Source organism: Dendrobates tinctorius, unplaced genomic scaffold (assembly GCF_039654945.1).
Source record: "Dendrobates tinctorius isolate UK_male_01 unplaced genomic scaffold, ASM3965494v1 ptg000127l, whole genome shotgun sequence".
NCBI classification, from domain to species: domain Eukaryota; kingdom Metazoa; phylum Chordata; class Amphibia; order Anura; family Dendrobatidae; genus Dendrobates; species Dendrobates tinctorius.
Window position 1 is genome coordinate 13951457 of NW_027361795.1, and position 18165 is coordinate 13969621.

At 52.5% G+C, this 18165-nt stretch overlaps 1 protein-coding gene across 3 annotated transcripts in view; it reads right to left on the reverse strand.

Annotated features, from left to right (window-relative positions):
• CUEDC1 (CUE domain containing 1) overlaps positions 1-10063 on the reverse strand; it is a 183913-nt gene extending 173850 nt beyond the window's left edge. For 2 of the 3 annotated variants that reach the window (XM_073542528.1, XM_073542527.1), the window contains exon 1: positions 9811-10061. The gene's annotated coding sequence lies outside the window, so the exon portion shown is untranslated. Of the gene's footprint in view, positions 1-9810 lie in introns of all 3 variants that reach the window. The other variant, XM_073542529.1, reaches the window with a different exon arrangement.
• Positions 10064-18165: the final 8102 nt, after the last annotated feature.

The window sequence follows — 18165 nt, forward strand, 5'->3', positions numbered from 1 at the left end:
ATGTCATTCTGCAATAAACTACTCCTAGTTTTGTTATCCACTTTCTTAATAGCCCTATTTAACATCCAGTTCTTATAACCCCTTTTTGATAGCCTGGTGCAAATTTTACGACGCTCGGATTCATAAAGAGCGTCATTAGAGCATGATCTTTTGGCACGGATTAATTCACCCAACGGTAAATTTCGTATCACATGTGGCGGGTGACAACTATCCGCATGCAATATGGCATTACCACTGGTATCTTTTCTATATAGGGAAGTATATATATTCCCCGTTTTGACATCTCCCATAATTTTAACATCCAGATATGTGGCACAAATGCCATGTATTTCGTGGGTGAATTTAATATTCAAAGAATTAGTCCCAATATACTCAAAAAACTTAAGCATGCCAGGAGAGGGAGATACATCACAACGATCAAACCACAATAGGATCACGTCATCAATGTATCTCCCCCACCACAGTGATTTGAGGGCTTAGTTGTCTGCCTCTTTGATTATACACATGTGTGGAGTCCCTCTGCTGATTAGGAATGTTTATAATCATTTTGTGAACTGTTTTGTTTCATGTCTCTGAGGAAGAATCTGGTGTAAGGTTCGAAACGCGTCAGGCGTGGGGGGGGTCTGTTTTCCCCTTTATGGTTTTATCATGAAATTATGTGAATAAAACTTATCGTGGATTTTATCAAGTCTCCAGTGCCGGATCTTCCTTCTCTCTTCATGTTTGCAACACATGGTGGTCAGCCATTTGATCCCTAGGCACGACCGGCTTACAGGACTATTTTGGTGAGCACAAATTTCCCTTTCCCCTTCCTAATTTTCTAAAAGTAACTTATTCTTGTCGGAAGCCTTCTCAAGGATATCATCCAGGACAGGCCCGAACACGTGGTGCCCCTGGAAGGGGATAGCGCAGAGTTTCGTCTTGGAGGTGATGTCGCCGCCCCCCACGACTTCAGCCACAAGGCTCTCCTGGCCGAGTTTGAAAGGACTAGGGACCTTGCTGCCACCCGTACTGTTTCTCCTGAAGCATCAGCTAAATAACCTGTTGCCTTCTGGAGGATTGACAGGGAGTCTAAGATTTCCTCTCTTGGGGTACCCCCCGATAGGTGGTCTTCCAACGTACGTAGCCAGAAAAACAAAGATCTGGCTACGCAGGTGGAAGCAATATTTGCTTTGAGCAGGTTCGTAGAAGCTTCCCAAGACTTTTTAAGGTGGCTTTCTATTTTGCGATCCATCAGATCTTTCAATTGGGAAGCATCCTCAAAGGGCAAGGACGTTTTCTTAGTGACCTTAGACACTTGGATGTCTATCTTAGGGATCTCCCAAATAGAACTATCACCATCTAGGGGAAACCGATTTTTTAGCTCAGAAGGTACCGTAAGTGCCTTCTCGGGGGAGGACCACTCCTGAGTTATTAGGTCCTGTATAACCTCATGAACTGGGAAACCCTTTCTACCTCTGGGTTTCAACCCTCCAAACATCTCATCCTGTACCGAGAGCCTGACCCTCCTCCTCCTCCAACCCCATGGTATTTCTTACCATGGAGACTAACTCCTCCATATCCTCCGAGGAGAAATAGTATTTTTTTGCATCATGACTGGAGGCGGACGTGGAGCCCTCATTTTCCCAAATATCCTCCGATCCTGAGGAACGGACTTGTCCCGAGTCTGAGTCGGCTTCCATAGGAGCCCTTTTCCTTTTTTTTGAGGCAGGGCCCTGGGCCACCGGGGTTTGGGCTGCTATGGAGGTTTGAACCTCCTGCCTAATGAGAGTTTTTATGCTGTCAAACAGGGAGGGTTGCTCGGTATGCAGAATATTCTGTGTACAAGGTTGGCATAACTTCTTTTTATAGTCAGAAGGAAACCTGGCACCACATATACCACATTTGCGGGGGGTTTTAGGGGCAGAGGCCTTGTCTTCCTGCAAGAAGAAGAAAAGGCTTACTCAGACCTGTGCCACCAATTATTTGACAGGCAAGGGACCGGCCCTGCTATTCACTGTAGGAGGGGGAACGCTGGGCTCCGCAGATGCTGCAGTTGAGGGCTTCTCACCATCCATGTCTGCACACACCACAGACACACTGCGCTTACCTGGAGCTGCTGCAACCTTTTAAGGATGATGCTGCGTTCGTTTGCTGGGTGCTCCTCCCTCGGCCCTGGGGAGGATACCGCTCGACCCCCGCCGCCATTGGATACATTTCCCGGGTCCCCCGGGTGCCGGCGCGCGTTTCCCCCTCACAGGACGCCGGAGGCTGCAAACCGGAAGTGCGCGTCACCGCTACTTCCGGTTGATTGCCCGCCCCCTCTGACGCGCGCGCGGCTCCAATGCAGTGCTGGGAGGAAGGAGGAAGCCGGGGAGCTATACAGGACCCCGGCAGGCACCATACCGCCCCGCTTTACCCCGGAGGGCGCGGGAGGGGTGGCTGAAGTCCCGAGTCACACCGCGGTGGAGACGGGAGCAGCCCATGGAGGAGGAGAGGCAAATCCCCCGACCTCGGCTGCTTAGCTCGGTGAGTACATAGGGGCTCCGCTCGCTGGCCACAGCAGCCCCTTGTGACCTCTTCATGCCCCGATAGGGGACAGGAAAAACACTGAGGTAGCAGGAAGGGGAGGGTTATTTAACCTCTTTGTGTTCCTGTCCCCTATTAGGGCGGGGAGACAACCTCCAAGGTGGCTGTCGTGGAAGGTGACTAGAGAAATACAGGGGATCCCACTCCATTATTTATTTTTCATTTATAGCGACAGTACGGCGAAGGCTGATGGGCGCAGTAGTCTCATCAGTTGAAGACTATGAACGGAGGGAAACTTTCTACTTTTGACAGATGAGGGATATTTTTTTTTTGTTAGTTTACAAGGGACAAATGCTTCATTCAGGTGTTAAGGTGAGTATAATGTGATTTTTTTATTTTATTCTTCATTTTACACTTGACTACAACTCAGGTAGAGCAGGGCACAATGATGTGAGCTGTCTTCAGCACCCGGCGCCGAGGAACAGCTCAAACAGTACCACTGATTCCCAGGTGCCGGTATGTGTCATACTGCTGACACACAGATGACATCAGTGTCCCTGTATGAAGGGTGCTTTGCAGCCCGTGGCAGTTAAAAAAACAGACATGTCAAGGTATTTTGCCCACAGATACACTGTCCCTGAAAACACACTGTCCCTGAAAACACACTGACATGTGAGTAGACCCATTCACTTGAATGGGTCTATGTAAGTGTCTCGGGTATATGTGAAAATTTTCACCACTGACGTGTGAAAGAGCCCTAAGCCTGTGAAAAAGTATATGTAGTGTAGTGCCAAATATAATCACCTCCTGCCTTCTCTGGTATCCAGAACAGCTCTGGTCCTCTTCTGAGTCACATGAGGGTAATGAAGACTCTCTGGATCACATTACGTACTGTGTGACAAAGTGTTTTTACAATGTAAACCTATGGAGTGACAGAACGAGTCTTGATAGACTTACATTGTTAAACTATGTTCACACGTTGCGTTTTTGCTGCTTTTTTCTATGGTAAGTTTAAGCCGTTTACAAAAAGCAGGTTTTGCTTGATTTTTGCTGCATTTTTGTCAGGGTACATTTGTCTCTTGTACATGCCGATAAAGTTTAGTGCATGAAAAAAAATCTGATTTAACTTCTTCAGGTTTTGTTAAGACCTGATACTTGTATTTTTTTTATTTCAAAATTGTGAAAAATACTGAAAAAAAATGCTGAAAGAAGTGACAGGCTGCATTTTGTACAAAACAAGCTCTTTGACAAAACAGCCAGGAGAAAAAAAAACAAGATGTGTGCATGAGATTTCAGAAATCTCATAGACAGCTGGTACTGTGAAATGCAGCTAAAAATTTGCATTAAAAAACGCTGCAAAAACACGTGTGAGCATAGTCTAAAGGAGATTTCCTACTCCAGAGTGTGTGAATCGCCCTTACATTAACTGCTTTAAGACTAAAAAAGAATGTATGGTACATGTTAAAGGGAATCTGTCACCTATTTTTTGCCCTATGAGATGAGGCCACTGCCATCAGGGGAAGAGTACTGCAGCGTGCAGGCACCGGGAAAGGTCAGAGAAGTCTAGCGCCTGCGCACTGCATTACTCTGGTTTGCCCTCAACAGGGCAGATCAATACGCCTGCGCAGGAGCCGCGACGGGAAGCAAAGAGGAGGACGTCATAACTAGAAGATAGGAGGCGCCGAACCCGGACCGCACCAGACCGCCCCCCCGGTGAGTGTAATATAACTCATTTTTCTTATCTTTCAGGTTACATCGGGAGCTTATAGCATTACAGAATGCTGTAGATAAGCCCCTGATGGCGGTGGCCGCAGCCAATAGGGAAAAAAATAGGTAACAGATTCCCTTTAATGTTTATGACCAAGCATGCTTTTTTTCAGTATGCTTTTATTTTCTGATGTGTTATTCCGCTTTCTGCACATGATTATGGAGGCGGTCATATTGCCTAAGCAGCTTTTAGCATTTAAAGGTTTGCTTTACGACAGCCTTGACAACAGAAAGCAATAGTCGTGATGTGACTCATTGTACAGGAGAGCATGCTCTGAGGTCTGTGCAGAGGTCATTTTGTAGTGAGGCGGAGGAGGTAAGCTGTGATCCTTATGAATGGGGGATCCTGACTTAATATAGGGGTTACCTACCATAGTTATATTACTTATGCTGACAAGTTCCACAAAACAAAAAGAAACAGTTAAGAGTTTCATCCAGGAGAGTGGGACCATTTTTTTTTTCTCGTCACCTGTGTGCTCTGTCTACAGATAACATTCAGACCGAAAATAACGTGGTGTGAACGAGCCCTAAGCACAATATTCAAAGGAGACCATTGCTGACCCTTGCACCGCCATCTGTACTCCAAAAGAGTGCGTTCTGATGTCAGTGCAGAAGAAGATCAAATAGACCGAGAAAAAAAAAAAAAAAAACACATTCTTTACAGGAATGAAGACAAACCCACTAATAAAGTTACTTATAAACTTTCATAACTTTCCATGCTGGGCAAAAAAAAAAAATGTTAGTTACTATTTTAAAATAAAATAGGACATAAACACTTAAAATCAACAAGATTTGTTATAACTGTATTTAATATAAAAACTACAGTGAAACAATGTTATTTTCAATCCCTTTGACAGTGTACAGACAGCGCATTAATAGCACAGGAAAACTGACATTAGATAGTCCGGGCCAGCACACTTTATAAGCAGGAGACCCTACTCTTCAGAGACAGCGCATTATTGCGGAACTCCTCCTGGCAAATAAGTCGGTGTTCCTAATATTTCATCATACACGTATAAACAATATGGGCATAGGGCTGGTATCACGTGAACTCCAAAACAAGTCATCCAGTAAAGTCCCTTTATAGCACAATATAGGACATTTTATAAAGCCCCTCCCTGGCACCATGTGGGCAGCACACAACTGGACACATTTCGGACATAGAAGGAACTTTCCTGCAGGAAATCTTCCTCTTCCTTTCACTAACCCTAGTCCTCGGCCCGTCGCCTCTTAGACCTCGGCCAGTAACCCCGCAGCCGGTAACCCCAAAGCCCTCGGCCAGTATCCCCGCAGCCAGTAACCCCGCAGCCCGCGGCCAGTAAAGCCGCAGCCAGTAACCCCGAAGCCCTCGGCCAGTATCCCCACAGCCGGTAACCCCAAAGCCCTCGGCCAGTATCCCCACAGCCGGTAACCCCGCAGCCCCCGGCCAGTATCCCCACAGCCAGTAACCCCGCAGCCCCCGGCCAGTAAAGCCGCAGCAAGTAACCCCGAAGCCCTCGGCCAGTATCCCGGCAGCCAGTAACCCCGAAGCCCTCGGCCAGTATCCTCACAGCCCTCGGCCAGTAACCCCGCAGCCCCTGGCCAGTATCCCCGCAGCCAGTAACCCCGAAACCCTCGGCCAGTATCCTCACAGCCCTCGGCCAGTAACCCCGCAGCCCCTGGCCAGTATCCCCGCAGCCAGTAACCCCGAAGCCCTCGGCCAGTATCCCCACAGCCGGTAACCCCAAAGCCCTCGGCCAGTATCCCCACAGCCAGTAACCCCGCAGCCCCCGGCCAGTAAAGCCGCAGCAAGTAACCCCGAAGCCCTCGGCCAGTATCCCCGCAGCCAGTAACCCCGAAGCCCTCGGCCAGCATCCTCACAGCCCTCGGCCAGTAACCCCGCAGCCCCTGGCCAGTATCCCCGCAGCCAGTAACCCCGAAGCCCTCGGCCAGTATCCTCACAGCCCACGGCCAGTAACCCCGCAGCCCCTGGCCAGTATCCCCGCAGCCAGTAACCCCGCAGCCCTCGGCCAGTAAAGCCGCAGCCCCCGGCCAGTATCCCCGCAGCCCTCCGCCAGTAAACCCGCAGCCGGTAACCCCGAAGCCCTCGGCCAGTATCCCCGAAGCCAGTAACCCCGCAGCCCTCGGCCAGTATCCCGGCAGCCCTCCGCCAGTAACCTCGAAGCCCTCGGCCAGTATCCCCACAGCCCTCAGCCAGTAAACCCTCTTCCGGTAACCCGGCAGCCCTCGGGACGGTAACCCCGCAGCCCCCGGCCAGTATCCCCGCAGCCCCCGGCCAGTATCCCCGCAGCCCTCCGCCAATAACCCCGCAGCCGGTAACCCCGAAGCCCTCGGCCAGTAAAGCCGCAGCCCCCAGCCAGTAACCCCGCAGCCCTCCGCCAGTAACCTCACAGCCCTTGACCAGTAACCCCGCAGCCGGTAACCCCGCAGCCCTCGGGACGGTAACCCCGCAACCCTCCGCCAATAAGCCCGCAGCCGGAAACCCCGCAGCCCCCGGCCAGTATCCCCGCAGCCCTCCGTCAATAACCCCGCAGCCGGTAACCCCGCAGCCCCCGGCACGGTAACCCCGCAGCCAGTGGCGTATCCAGGGGGGGCAGCCGGGGCAGTTGCCCCGGGCGCAGGCAGCAGGGGGGCGCAGTCGAGCCGCCCGGCCGCCTAATGCAGCGGTCCGCAGTATGCCAGTATCTACCTCCCTCCCCCCCCCCCGGCGGCTGTGTTCTGCCGCTACCAGTCCTGGGAGTCGGCGGTTCTCTGTGTCGGCTGTCAAGCTGACAGCCGACGCAGAGAAGGAGGCCGCGCCGACTCCCAGGCAGCAATTGTACTTGGCGTCTATAGACGCCAGTACAATTGAAGCTCTGACCGCCGGGTCAGAGCGACGTCAGCAGCGTGATCAGGTCATGTGATCACGCTGCTGACGTCACTCCCGGCGCCCAGAGCGAACGCTGGTGGTAAATGTCCTCCTCTGTGGAGCTGAAGAACCACCGAAGATGGGGGTTAATGAGTGGAGAGGGGGTTAATGTGGGGGTGGGGGTTAATGAGTGGAGATGGGGGTTAATGAGTGGAGATGGGGGTTAATGAGTGGAGATGGGGGTTAATGTGCGGGGGTTAATGAGTGGAGATGGGATTAATGTGGGGATGGGGGTTAATGAGTGGGGGGGGTTAATGAGTGGAGATGGGGGTTAATGTGTGGGGGTTAATGAGTGGAGATGGGATTAATGTGGGGATGGGGGTTAATGAGTGGGGGGGTTAATGAGCGGAGATGGGGGTTAATGAGTGGAGAGGGGGGTTAATGTGGGGGTGGGGGTTAATGAGTGGAGAGGGGGGTTAATGAGTGGAGAGGGGGGTTAATGAGTGGAGAGGGGGGTTAATGAGTGGGGGTTAATGAGTGGAGATGGGATTAATGTGGGGATGGGGGTTAATGAGTGGAGATGGGGGTTAATGAGTGGAGATGGGGGTTAATGAGCGGAGATGGGGGTTAATGTGGGGGGTTAATGTGGGGATTGGGGTTAATGAGTGGAGATGGGGGATTAATGAGTGGAGATGGGGGATTAATGTGTGGAGGGGTTAATGAGTGGGGATGGGGGTTAATGTGTGGGGGGGATTTGGAGTGGGGGTACATAATGTGTGGGGGGGATTTGGAGTGGGGGTACATGTGTGGGGGGGGATTTGGAGTGGGGGTACATAATGTGTGGGGGGATTTGGAGTGGGGGTACATAATGTGTGGGGGGATTTGGAGTGGGGGTACATAATGTGTGGGGGGATTTGGGAGTAGGGACGAGGGGTTATTGAGTGGGGATGGGGGGTACTTAATGTGTGTGGGGGATTGGGGATGGGGGGGATTTGGAGTGGGGATGGTATTTAATGTATGTGGGGAGATTTGAGGACACAAAATGAAGAGTATGTATGAGGGCATGTATGAGGAAACAGTATGGGGGATGGGTGCAGACAGTAAGGGGTGCGAACGGGTGAATGCATGTGGACAGAGTATGGGGAGTCGGGGATATGTGTGAGCAGACAGTATAGCGAGTGAGGGGGTAAATATATGAGGAGACAGTATGAGGAGGGAGGGGAATAGTGTGAGGAGACAGTATATTGCAGATATTTGTATTTAGGGGCATTATAATGACACTTCTATCTTTAAGGGGATCGTGTGGAGATTTGCTGCAGAAGACCGGAGAAGATGGAAGTCTGCAGAGACGAGATGTGGATGAGCAAACTCATCATGGGGCCTGGACAAGAAGAAGAAAAGGAGAACGACTCCAGAGATGACGTCATCTATAAGGTACCTGGATGTAAATATTATTTGTGATATTGACTAATTCTCATGTTTTTTTATGTCAGGAGCATTACAGGGGTTGTCCAGGTCTGTGCTGAGTCTGCAGACATTCTATGTGACTGCAGACTTCTGAATTCTCACAGTGCTCACTGAGCTCTGTCAGGATTCTCTCGTGCCGGTAATTTACATACATGCGGTCACATGCTGACTAGACATGTGTGGCCTCACTCAATGAAAGTGAACGGAGCGAGGCCGGGCACGTCTAGTCGGAATGTGGCCAGAATTATACAAATCACATACTTGTGCTGACATGACTGTACATCGGCAAGGGAGAATCCTAAATGTGTGCAGTGCATTAGTTGTGAGAATTCAGAAGCTGCAGTGTCAGGACTCAGCTCTGCAGGTTCCAGTAGCCATCACATAGACACTTCACTCATATGCGATTTTCATAGTTATGGTCCTGTGACAATGAGCTTCTCTTCCTGCTTTCAGTTTTTTACTGAACATTGAGAGCATTAGGAGGAGCAGCTCGTGGGTACATGGCTAACTGTGCAAGTCGCATATGTACTTGGGGGGGGGGGGCGCCGAACCAAATTCTTGCCCCGGGTGCCAGAAAGCCTAGATACGCCTCTGCCCGCAGCCCCCGGGACGGTAACCCCGCAGCCCCCGGGACGGTAACCCCGCAGCCCCCGGGACGGTAACCCCGCAGCTCTCTGGACGGTAACCCCGCAGCCCTCGGGACGGTAACCCCGCAGCCCCCGGGACGGTAACCCCGCAGCCCTCGGCCGGTAACCCCGCAGCCCCCGGGACGGTAACCCCGCAGCCCTCGGCACGGTAACCCCGCAGCCCTCGGCCGGTAACCCCGCAGCCCTCGGCCGGTAACCCCGCAGCCCTCGGCCGGTAACCCCGCAGCCCTCGGCCGGTAACCCCGCAGCCCCCGGCTGCAGTGACTTCTTCCTCCATACTGGGAGCCGGCTGGTAGACGATGCAGCCACAACAGACAAGTTTCCAGAAAGACTGGAGTGAGGAGAAGCTGCAGCCGCCGGGAGACTTGGCGCTCGCCTCCACAGCACGCTGGCCTGGAGACTAGGCAGGCCGGGAAGAAAGAGCCAAGAGGCGGCGGGGGCAGCGAGGCCTCTGTGAAGAAGCAGCTGCACCGGCCATTGATGTCAGCGTCACGGACGCCGCGCTAGCCCGGCTCCATCTCCTTCTGCAGCTCCCTGTGATCCCCACGTAAACAGACAAGCGGATGTACCCACCGGATCTTGGCAAGGACGGCAGTCGGTGAGCAGCAGCTGCCTCAGCTCCGAGGGAAGCCGCTTGTAATGCAGCCCCGTGTGGACGCGATCACCTCACACTTCCCGGACCATGGAGTCGGGGGATCCTGGATGTGGCCGTCTGTGTCTTCCACAGAAGAAACTGCTTGTCAGGCGGCGGCGCCCTAGCGGCGGAAACGGGCACTGCAGGGGATTGCTGTACAGCCGCGCCGCGTGCCCAGGGTGAGGAGGAGGCAGAGATCCGCCGGAGACACGGGCACACACACGGGCTTCTCGCAGAGATCCGCCGGAGACACGGGCACACACACGGGCTTCTCGCAGAGATCCGCCGGAGACACGGGCACACACGGGCTTCTCGCAGAGATCCGCCGGAGACACGGGCACACACACGGGCTTCTCGCAGAGATCCGCCGGAGACACGGGCACACACACGGGCTTCTCGCAGAGATCCGCCGGAGACACGGGCACACACACGGGCTTCTCGCAGAGATCCGCCGGAGACACGGGCACACACACGGGCTTCTCGCAGAGATCCGCCGGAGACACGGGCACACACACGGGCTTCTCGCAGAGATCCGCCGGAGACACGGGCACACACGGGCTTCTCGCAGAGATCCGCCGGCGTCACGGGCACACACACGGGCTTCTCGCAGAGATCCGCCGGAGACACGGGCACACACACGGGCTTCTCGCAGAGATCCGCCGGAGACACGGGCACACACACGGGCTTCTCGCAGAGATCCGCCGGCGTCACGGGCACACACACGGGCTTCTCGCAGAGATCCGCCGGAGACACGGGCACACACACGGGCTTCTCGCAGAGATCCGCCGGAGACACGGGCACACACGGGCTTCTCGCAGAGATCCGCCGGAGACACGGGCACACACACGGGCTTCTCGCCGAGATCCGCCAGAGACACGGGCACACACACGGGCTTCTCGCAGAGATCCGCCGGAGACACGGGCACACACACGGGCTTCTCGCAGAGATCCGCCGGAGACACGGGCACACACGGGCTTCTCGCAGAGATCCGCCGGAGACACGGGCACACACACGGGCTTCTCGCAGAGATCCGCCGGAGACACGGGCACACACGGGCTTCTCGCAGAGATCCGCCGGAGACACGGGCACACACACGGGCTTCTCGCAGAGATCCGCCGGAGACACGGGCACACACACGGGCTTCTCGCAGAGATCCGCCGGAGACACGGGCACACACGGGCTTCTCGCAGAGATCCGCCGGAGACACGGGCACACACACGGGCTTCTCGCAGAGATCCGCCAGAGACACGGGCACACACGGGCTTCTCGCAGAGATCCGCCGGAGACACGGGCACACACGGGCTTCTCGCAGAGATCCGCCGGAGACACGGGCACACACACGGGCTTCTCGCAGAGATCCGCCGGAGACACGGGCACACACACGGGCTTCTCGCAGAGATCCGCCGGAGACACGGGCACACACACGGGCTTCTCGCAGAGATCCGCCGGAGACACGGGCACACACACGGGCTTCTCGCCGAGATCCGCCGGAGACACGGGCACACACACGGGCTTCTCGCAGAGATCCGCCGGAGACACGGGCACACACACGGGCTTCTCGCAGAGATCCGCCGGAGACACGGGCACACACGGGCTTCTCGCAGAGATCCGCCGGAGACACGGGCACACACACGGGCTTCTCGCAGAGATCCGCCGGAGACACGGGCACACACGGGCTTCTCGCAGAGATCCGCCGGAGACACGGGCACACACACGGGCTTCTCGCAGAGATCCGCCGGAGACACGGGCACACACACGGGCTTCTCGCAGAGATCCGCCGGAGACACGGGCACACACACGGGCTTCTCGCAGAGATCCGCCGGAGACACGGGCACACACACGGGCTTCTCGCAGAGATCCGCCGGAGACACGGGCACACACACGGGCTTCTCGCCGAGTGTGGGGCATTGACTGTATTAAATGCCAGGATAAATGTTTCCTCCATGTGTGGTGGCAGCTTCCCAAATATGAAAGGCTTGGCAGCACAAAGGATTTTCTGAAGCATCTTGCAATTTAGACATAAGGCCGTGTTCACACAAGCGTATTTACGGTCTGTAGCTGGACCGCAATGCCTGGTGTGACGTGTCATGTGTCTGAGATTGAGTCCAGGTCAGGGGTCCTGTGGTTAGTCTTGGCATTGAGGCCGTAAGTGAAATGCGCCTGTGTGAACACAGCCTAAAGCAGTTTGCCGTGACAAATGGACTTACCACACAGAACACATTATACGGACCCCACTTGTTGTACTGCTAGCCTAGTAGCCGTCAGCCTTGCAGATGGTACTGTCCTGTCACCGGCGATCCCTGGAACCGGCGAGCGAAGCCAAGACGAAATCTACAACCCCATCAGGCCCGCAGGGCAAGAGAGATTACTGTCCCTGCGACTCGATGCAGGTTCTGTTTCTGCCGCTGGGCCCCCTCTGCTCATCGGGCCCCATACAACAGTCAGGGCATTTGATGGCAGCGCCAGAGCTGGTCGATCACTTGTGCCCACAACTTAAGGGAATTAATATTCACTGCTGTCCACTACTATAGTACTGGCATGGAGAGTAATGAATATACAGTCTCATTAGTAGAAGGCACACGTGATCAACCGGCTGCTGCATGAAGCTGGCAGCTGCACGTACTGTGCCCGATATTAAGGAGAAATGAATATTCACTGCTCTCCACTCCCATGGGCGTGGAGATCGTGAATATTCATTTCTCTTTAGCAGCGGCACAGGGGTTAGCCGCGGCAGCTGCCTCCTGTGACCCGCAGCTCCACCACTGCCGCTCCCCACCACAGCAGGTACATCATCTCAATTCAGTGTGCGTCTAAGGACACATTCAGCTGAAATAAATGCCGTTGGATGTCGTCCGCTCAATGCCGACTTTTATTCCCCACTGACTTGCATCGGGGTCGGGTTTCGGACGAAACGCCAACTTTTTTTGCCCTAGACGGACCAGTTTCTTCTGAAACAAATTTTGTTTCACGAAACCCGATCCGACCAAAGTCGCTCAACTCTAGTCGCCTCCTCTTTGTTTCAAAATGACTTTTTCATTGGCATATACTTGGAACGAAGAGGTATTTCTCCCATGTACTTGGACAAAATGTCTGGAAGCCTGGGACATTGTACGAAACGACTCAGAATTACTAGATAGATCTGTCAAGTGTTCAGAGACACGCTTCTTAAGATTCCTGATAGAGCAACCTACGTACGTTTTATTACACACGGAACAGGAAATAATATAAACAACATTCTCACTATTACAGTCAAGATATTGTTTAATAGTGAACTGTTTAGACGCATCAGAATTAGAAAAACTTTGTACCACTGACACAAATGTACACATCCTACAACGGTTTTCACCACATCTATAAAACCCCTTACTATGGAGCCAGGTGTGTCTGTCACTTCTGTTTGCAAAATGAGGGCTGGACAAACCAACGTCGCTGAGAACCATGTGGTAGGATGGGGTATTACCGCTGTCTGCCGGACACCCTGGTGCGAACAGTGTCCGACATGACAGTACCCCGCCTTCTACGAGGGACCCCAGGAACCTCACAATGTCAAGGACCCGGCTTGTCCGGATGGCGGCGATGAAACCCTGTAATCAGTCGGTCCGCATGTATGTCCGAGGCCGGCACCCAAGTCCTCTCCTCAGGACCATAGCCACGCCAGTGGACCAGGTACTGTAGAGTGCGACGCACTACCCGAGAGTCAACCACCTTGGACACCTCAAACTCCAACGTGCCATCCACCAAGACGGGAGCACCCACGACTTTCTTAAGTAACGACTTGTGAAACACATTATGTATCTTGTATACGGCAGGTAACTCTAAACGAAATGCCACAGGGTTGATAATTGCGGAGATCCTAAATGGACCAATGAACCTGGGCCCCAACTTAAGCGATGGTATTTTGAGTTTGATGTTCCTTGTAGACAACCACACCCAATCACCCACACACAGGTCCGGATCAGGCACACGTCTACCGTCAGCCACACGTTTATACCTAGAACCTACATTCAGCAAGCGCTGCTTTACTCTCCTCCAAACGGATGACAATTGTGCTCCCAACTGGTCCTCCTCATGGACGCCCGCAGAGCTCCCTTGGCGCAAGGTACAGAATTGGGGATGTTGACCATAAACACAAAATAAAGGAGATTCCCCAGACGATTCCTGATAATGATTGTTTATCGCGAATTCAGCCAGAGGAAGAAACGCTGACCTCTCTTCCTGATTGTCAGACACAAAACAGTGTAAGTATTGTTCCAAGTTTTGGTTCATACGCTCAGTCTGCCCATTCAACTGAGGATGGAAAGCCGATGAATGAGACAATTTAATCCCTAGGCGTGAACAAAAAGCTTTCCAAAATTTTGCCACAAATTGTGTACCTCTATCAGATACAATGTCAGACGGGACACCATGAAGTCTGACCACCTCGCGAATAAATACCTGAGCAAGGGTCTTCGCATTGGGCAAAGATGGCAAAGCAACGAAATGCGACATTTTAGAGAACCGATCAACTATTACCAGAATGACCGTGTTCCGAGCCGAGGAGGGCAAATCCGTAATGAAATCCATGGAAATCTCAGTCCATGGCTTACTGGGCACACAGAGAGGATGCAATGTGCCAGCAGGACAGGAGCGTGGTGTCTTGGCCCGTGCGTACGTGGTACAGGCTGACACATATGAGGCCACATCCTGCCGGATTTTGGGCCACCAAAAACGACGTGATACAAGTTGCAGAGTGCCCTTAACTCCTGGGTGACCCGCCAGGACAGTATCGTGATGTTCCCCTAACACTTTTAAGCGTAGGTGTAGTGGCACAAATGATTTATTAGGAGGCAGATCCGGCGGTCCCTCCTCCTGAGCATCAGCAATCTCTGCCTCAACCTCTGTCGTGAGAGCCGAGACCACAACTCCCTTTTTGGAGGATAGGCACCGGATCCTCACGTGGCTCTCCACCCGGAAAACATCTGGACAAGGCGTCCGCCTTAGTATTCTTAGAACCTGGTCGGTATGTAACAAAAAAATTGAACCGGGTGAAGAATAACGCCCAGCGAGCCTGTCTGGGGGACAGGCGTTTAGCAGACTCTAAATAAAGCAGATTCTTATGGTCTGTTATAACAGTAATCTGATGGACAGCCCCCTCCAAGAAGTGTCGCCAAATGCCAACTTGATGGCCAACAATTCCCTGTTACCAATATCGTAATTACGCTTGGCCGGCGACAGTTTCTTGGAGAAGTAGGCACACGGATGCAATTCGCCCAAGGATGGACCCTGAGACAGTACCGCCCCCACTCCAACCTCAGATGCATCCACCTCCATGGTAAATGGTAGGGAGACATCAGGCTGAACCAGGATGGGAGCTGAAGCAAAACTGTTTTTGAGGAATTCAAACGCGCACAGCAGCCTCAGACCAGTCAGAAAAATTGGTACCTTTTTTAGTCATGTCGGTGAGCGGCTTAGCAATCATAGAAAAATTCTTAATAAATTTCCTATAATAGTTAGAAAAGCCCAGGAATCGCTGAAGCGCCTTGAGATTATCAGGCCGATCCCACTGCAGCACCGCTTGCACCTTAGCGGTGTCCATTTTAAACCCTGAGGCGGAAATTACATAACCCAAGAAAGGTAATTTTTGGACGACAAATACACATTTCTCAAGCTTGACATAGAGCTTGTTTTCCCTGAGCAACTGCAACACCTGCCTAACATGCTCTATGTGTGCATCACGGTCGCGTGAGTAAATAAGAATGTCATCAAGGTATATAATAACAAATTTCCCCAAGAGATGAGAAAAGACATCATTTATGAAATGTTGAAATACTGCTGGCGCGCTCGTCAACCCAAAAGGCATCACCAAATTCTCAAAATGACCCTCAGGGGTATTAAATGCCGTCTTCCATTCATCCCCTTGACGGACTCTTATGAGATTGTACGCCCCCCTGAGGTCAAGCTTGGAAAACCATTTGGCACCAGACACCTGGTTGAACAAATCGGGTATCAGTGGCATCGGGTAGGGGTCACGAACCGTAATCTGGTTGAGTTCCCTGAAATCCAGACACGGGCGTAATCCGCCATCTTTCTTCTTGACAAAGAAGAACCCCGCCGCCAATGGAGATGATGAAGGCCTGATGTGCCCTTTGCTTAGACTTTCTGCAATGTATTCTTTGAGAGCTTGCCTCTCCGGACCTGAGATATTAAACATCCTGGCTTTTGGTAACTTGGCCCCCGGTTTTAACCTAATAGCACAGTCATAGGGTCGGTGCGGTGGCAGCTCTGAACAACCTCTTTCAGAAAATACATCAGCAAAGTCCAGCAGTGGCTCCGGGATGCTGGGAGTCACAGCGGAGATACACTTGGCCAGACAACTCTCCTGGCAGTATTTGCTCCACTGAATTATGTCCTGGGTTTTCCAATCAATCACCGGATTGTGCATAGACAACCATGGAAACCCCAGAACTACCTGAGCAGGTAAATTACTGAGCACCTTACATGTTACCCGCTCAGAGTGTAGGACCCCAATGTGGAGTTTTACATCAGCCACAAACTCTTTAATCTCCCCTTCTGAGAGAGGGGAGGCATTGATGGTAACCACCCGGATAGGATTAGGCAGCGTCTCCACCTTAAATCCCGCAGTACGCGCAAACTTTTCATCAATGAGATTAGCGGCTGAACCACTATCTACAAATACAGTAATTGACAGCTCTTGGCCCCCGATAACTACCTTGGCAGGGAGCATACACTGGGAGACCACCACGGAGGATATGCAAAGGCTCAGACTAGACTCCTCCAAATCCTCTGAGCCTAGCAGTTTTCCGCCGCCATGTCTTTCTTAGGTACCAGGGGGCAAGCATTAATAAAATGTCCTTTTTTGCCACAAAAAAAACAGACCCCTTGCTTTCTGGGCAAGGGACATTTATGCTTGTTATTATGTGTATGTGATATACCAGCGATCTGCATAGGTTCCACGGATTCACCTGAGGCAACCTCACCAGAGACTGCCCCTCCCCCCACAGGCAATGTCTCCTGCGGCCTCTGACGAAAGCGGCGATCAATGCGTACTACAAGCACCATAGCAGCCTCCAGAGAAGCGGGAGTCTCATACATTAGCAGAGCTTGTTTAACCCTTTCAGAAACCCCATGCAAAAATTGACTCCTTAGTGCAGGGTCATTCCATTGCGTGTCCACAGCCCAGTGACGAAATTCAGTACAGTAATCCTCCGCCAGTCGCTCACGCTGGAGTAGAGAGCGTATTTTAGATTCTGCTAATGCCAGTCTATCAGGATCGTCATAGATTAAACCCAGAGCAGAAAAAAAAGGTCTACGGACTCAAATGCTGGTGAATCAGAAGGTAGTGAAAACGCCCATGCTTGTGGGTCACCACCCAGCAAGGAAACTACCAAGCCCACACGCTGAGCCTCATTTCCTGAGGAGAGAGGACGCATGCGAAAATACAATTTGCAGGATTCACGAAATACAACGAACTTACAGCGATCACCAGAAAATCGTTCAGGGAGAGGTAACTTGGGTTCAGCTGCCCTGACTGCTGCCTCAGTTTGCACAGCAGGAACTGAGAGGCCTTGTTACTGGACCGCCCCCCTCAGTTCAGTGACCTGTATGGACAGAGCCTCCAGCTGCTTGGTTATGGAGACTATAGGATCCATGGTAAATAATTCCTCTTTTTTTTTTTTTTTTTCGGGCCGACTATAATGTCATGGGAAGCCTAGGTAACTTTAGGCTGAAACCCCGGGGCCCCTGCGGTGTCCCTCAGACTATAGGAAGCCCTGTCTGTCCCTCAACCCAGGGTTTACACTGAAGGTGTGCCTGCCTGGGCCTCCACCCTGTCCTTGTCTCCTGTCCAGCCCTAAGCTGAACCCACCACCCTCCACCCAGTGAGGAGACCAAGCACCAGACCCCACAAATAAGTGTGGACAGGGATAAAGGAAACGCACCACACCGCGAACACACAGGGGAATACAGTAAAGTGCAAGGGCAACCAAATAATACAACACAGGGAGGCAAAATGGCAACAATGGAATATACTACACCAGCAACTGTATGCTCCTTAGACCACCACTCCAGACCGGTATCGCTTAGCACAAGGCAAGAGCTATAGTCGGCGACGCCCATAGTCACACAGGGCAATTTAAAGACAGAGGGCGTGGCTAAGCCCTCAGCCAGAATGACAGCCTGGTTAACCCAATCCAAGCCGGATCAGAAGACCAACCAGCGCCGCTGAGAACCATGTGGTAGGATGGGGTATTACCGCTGTCTGCCGGACACCCTGGTGCGAACAGTGTCCGACATGA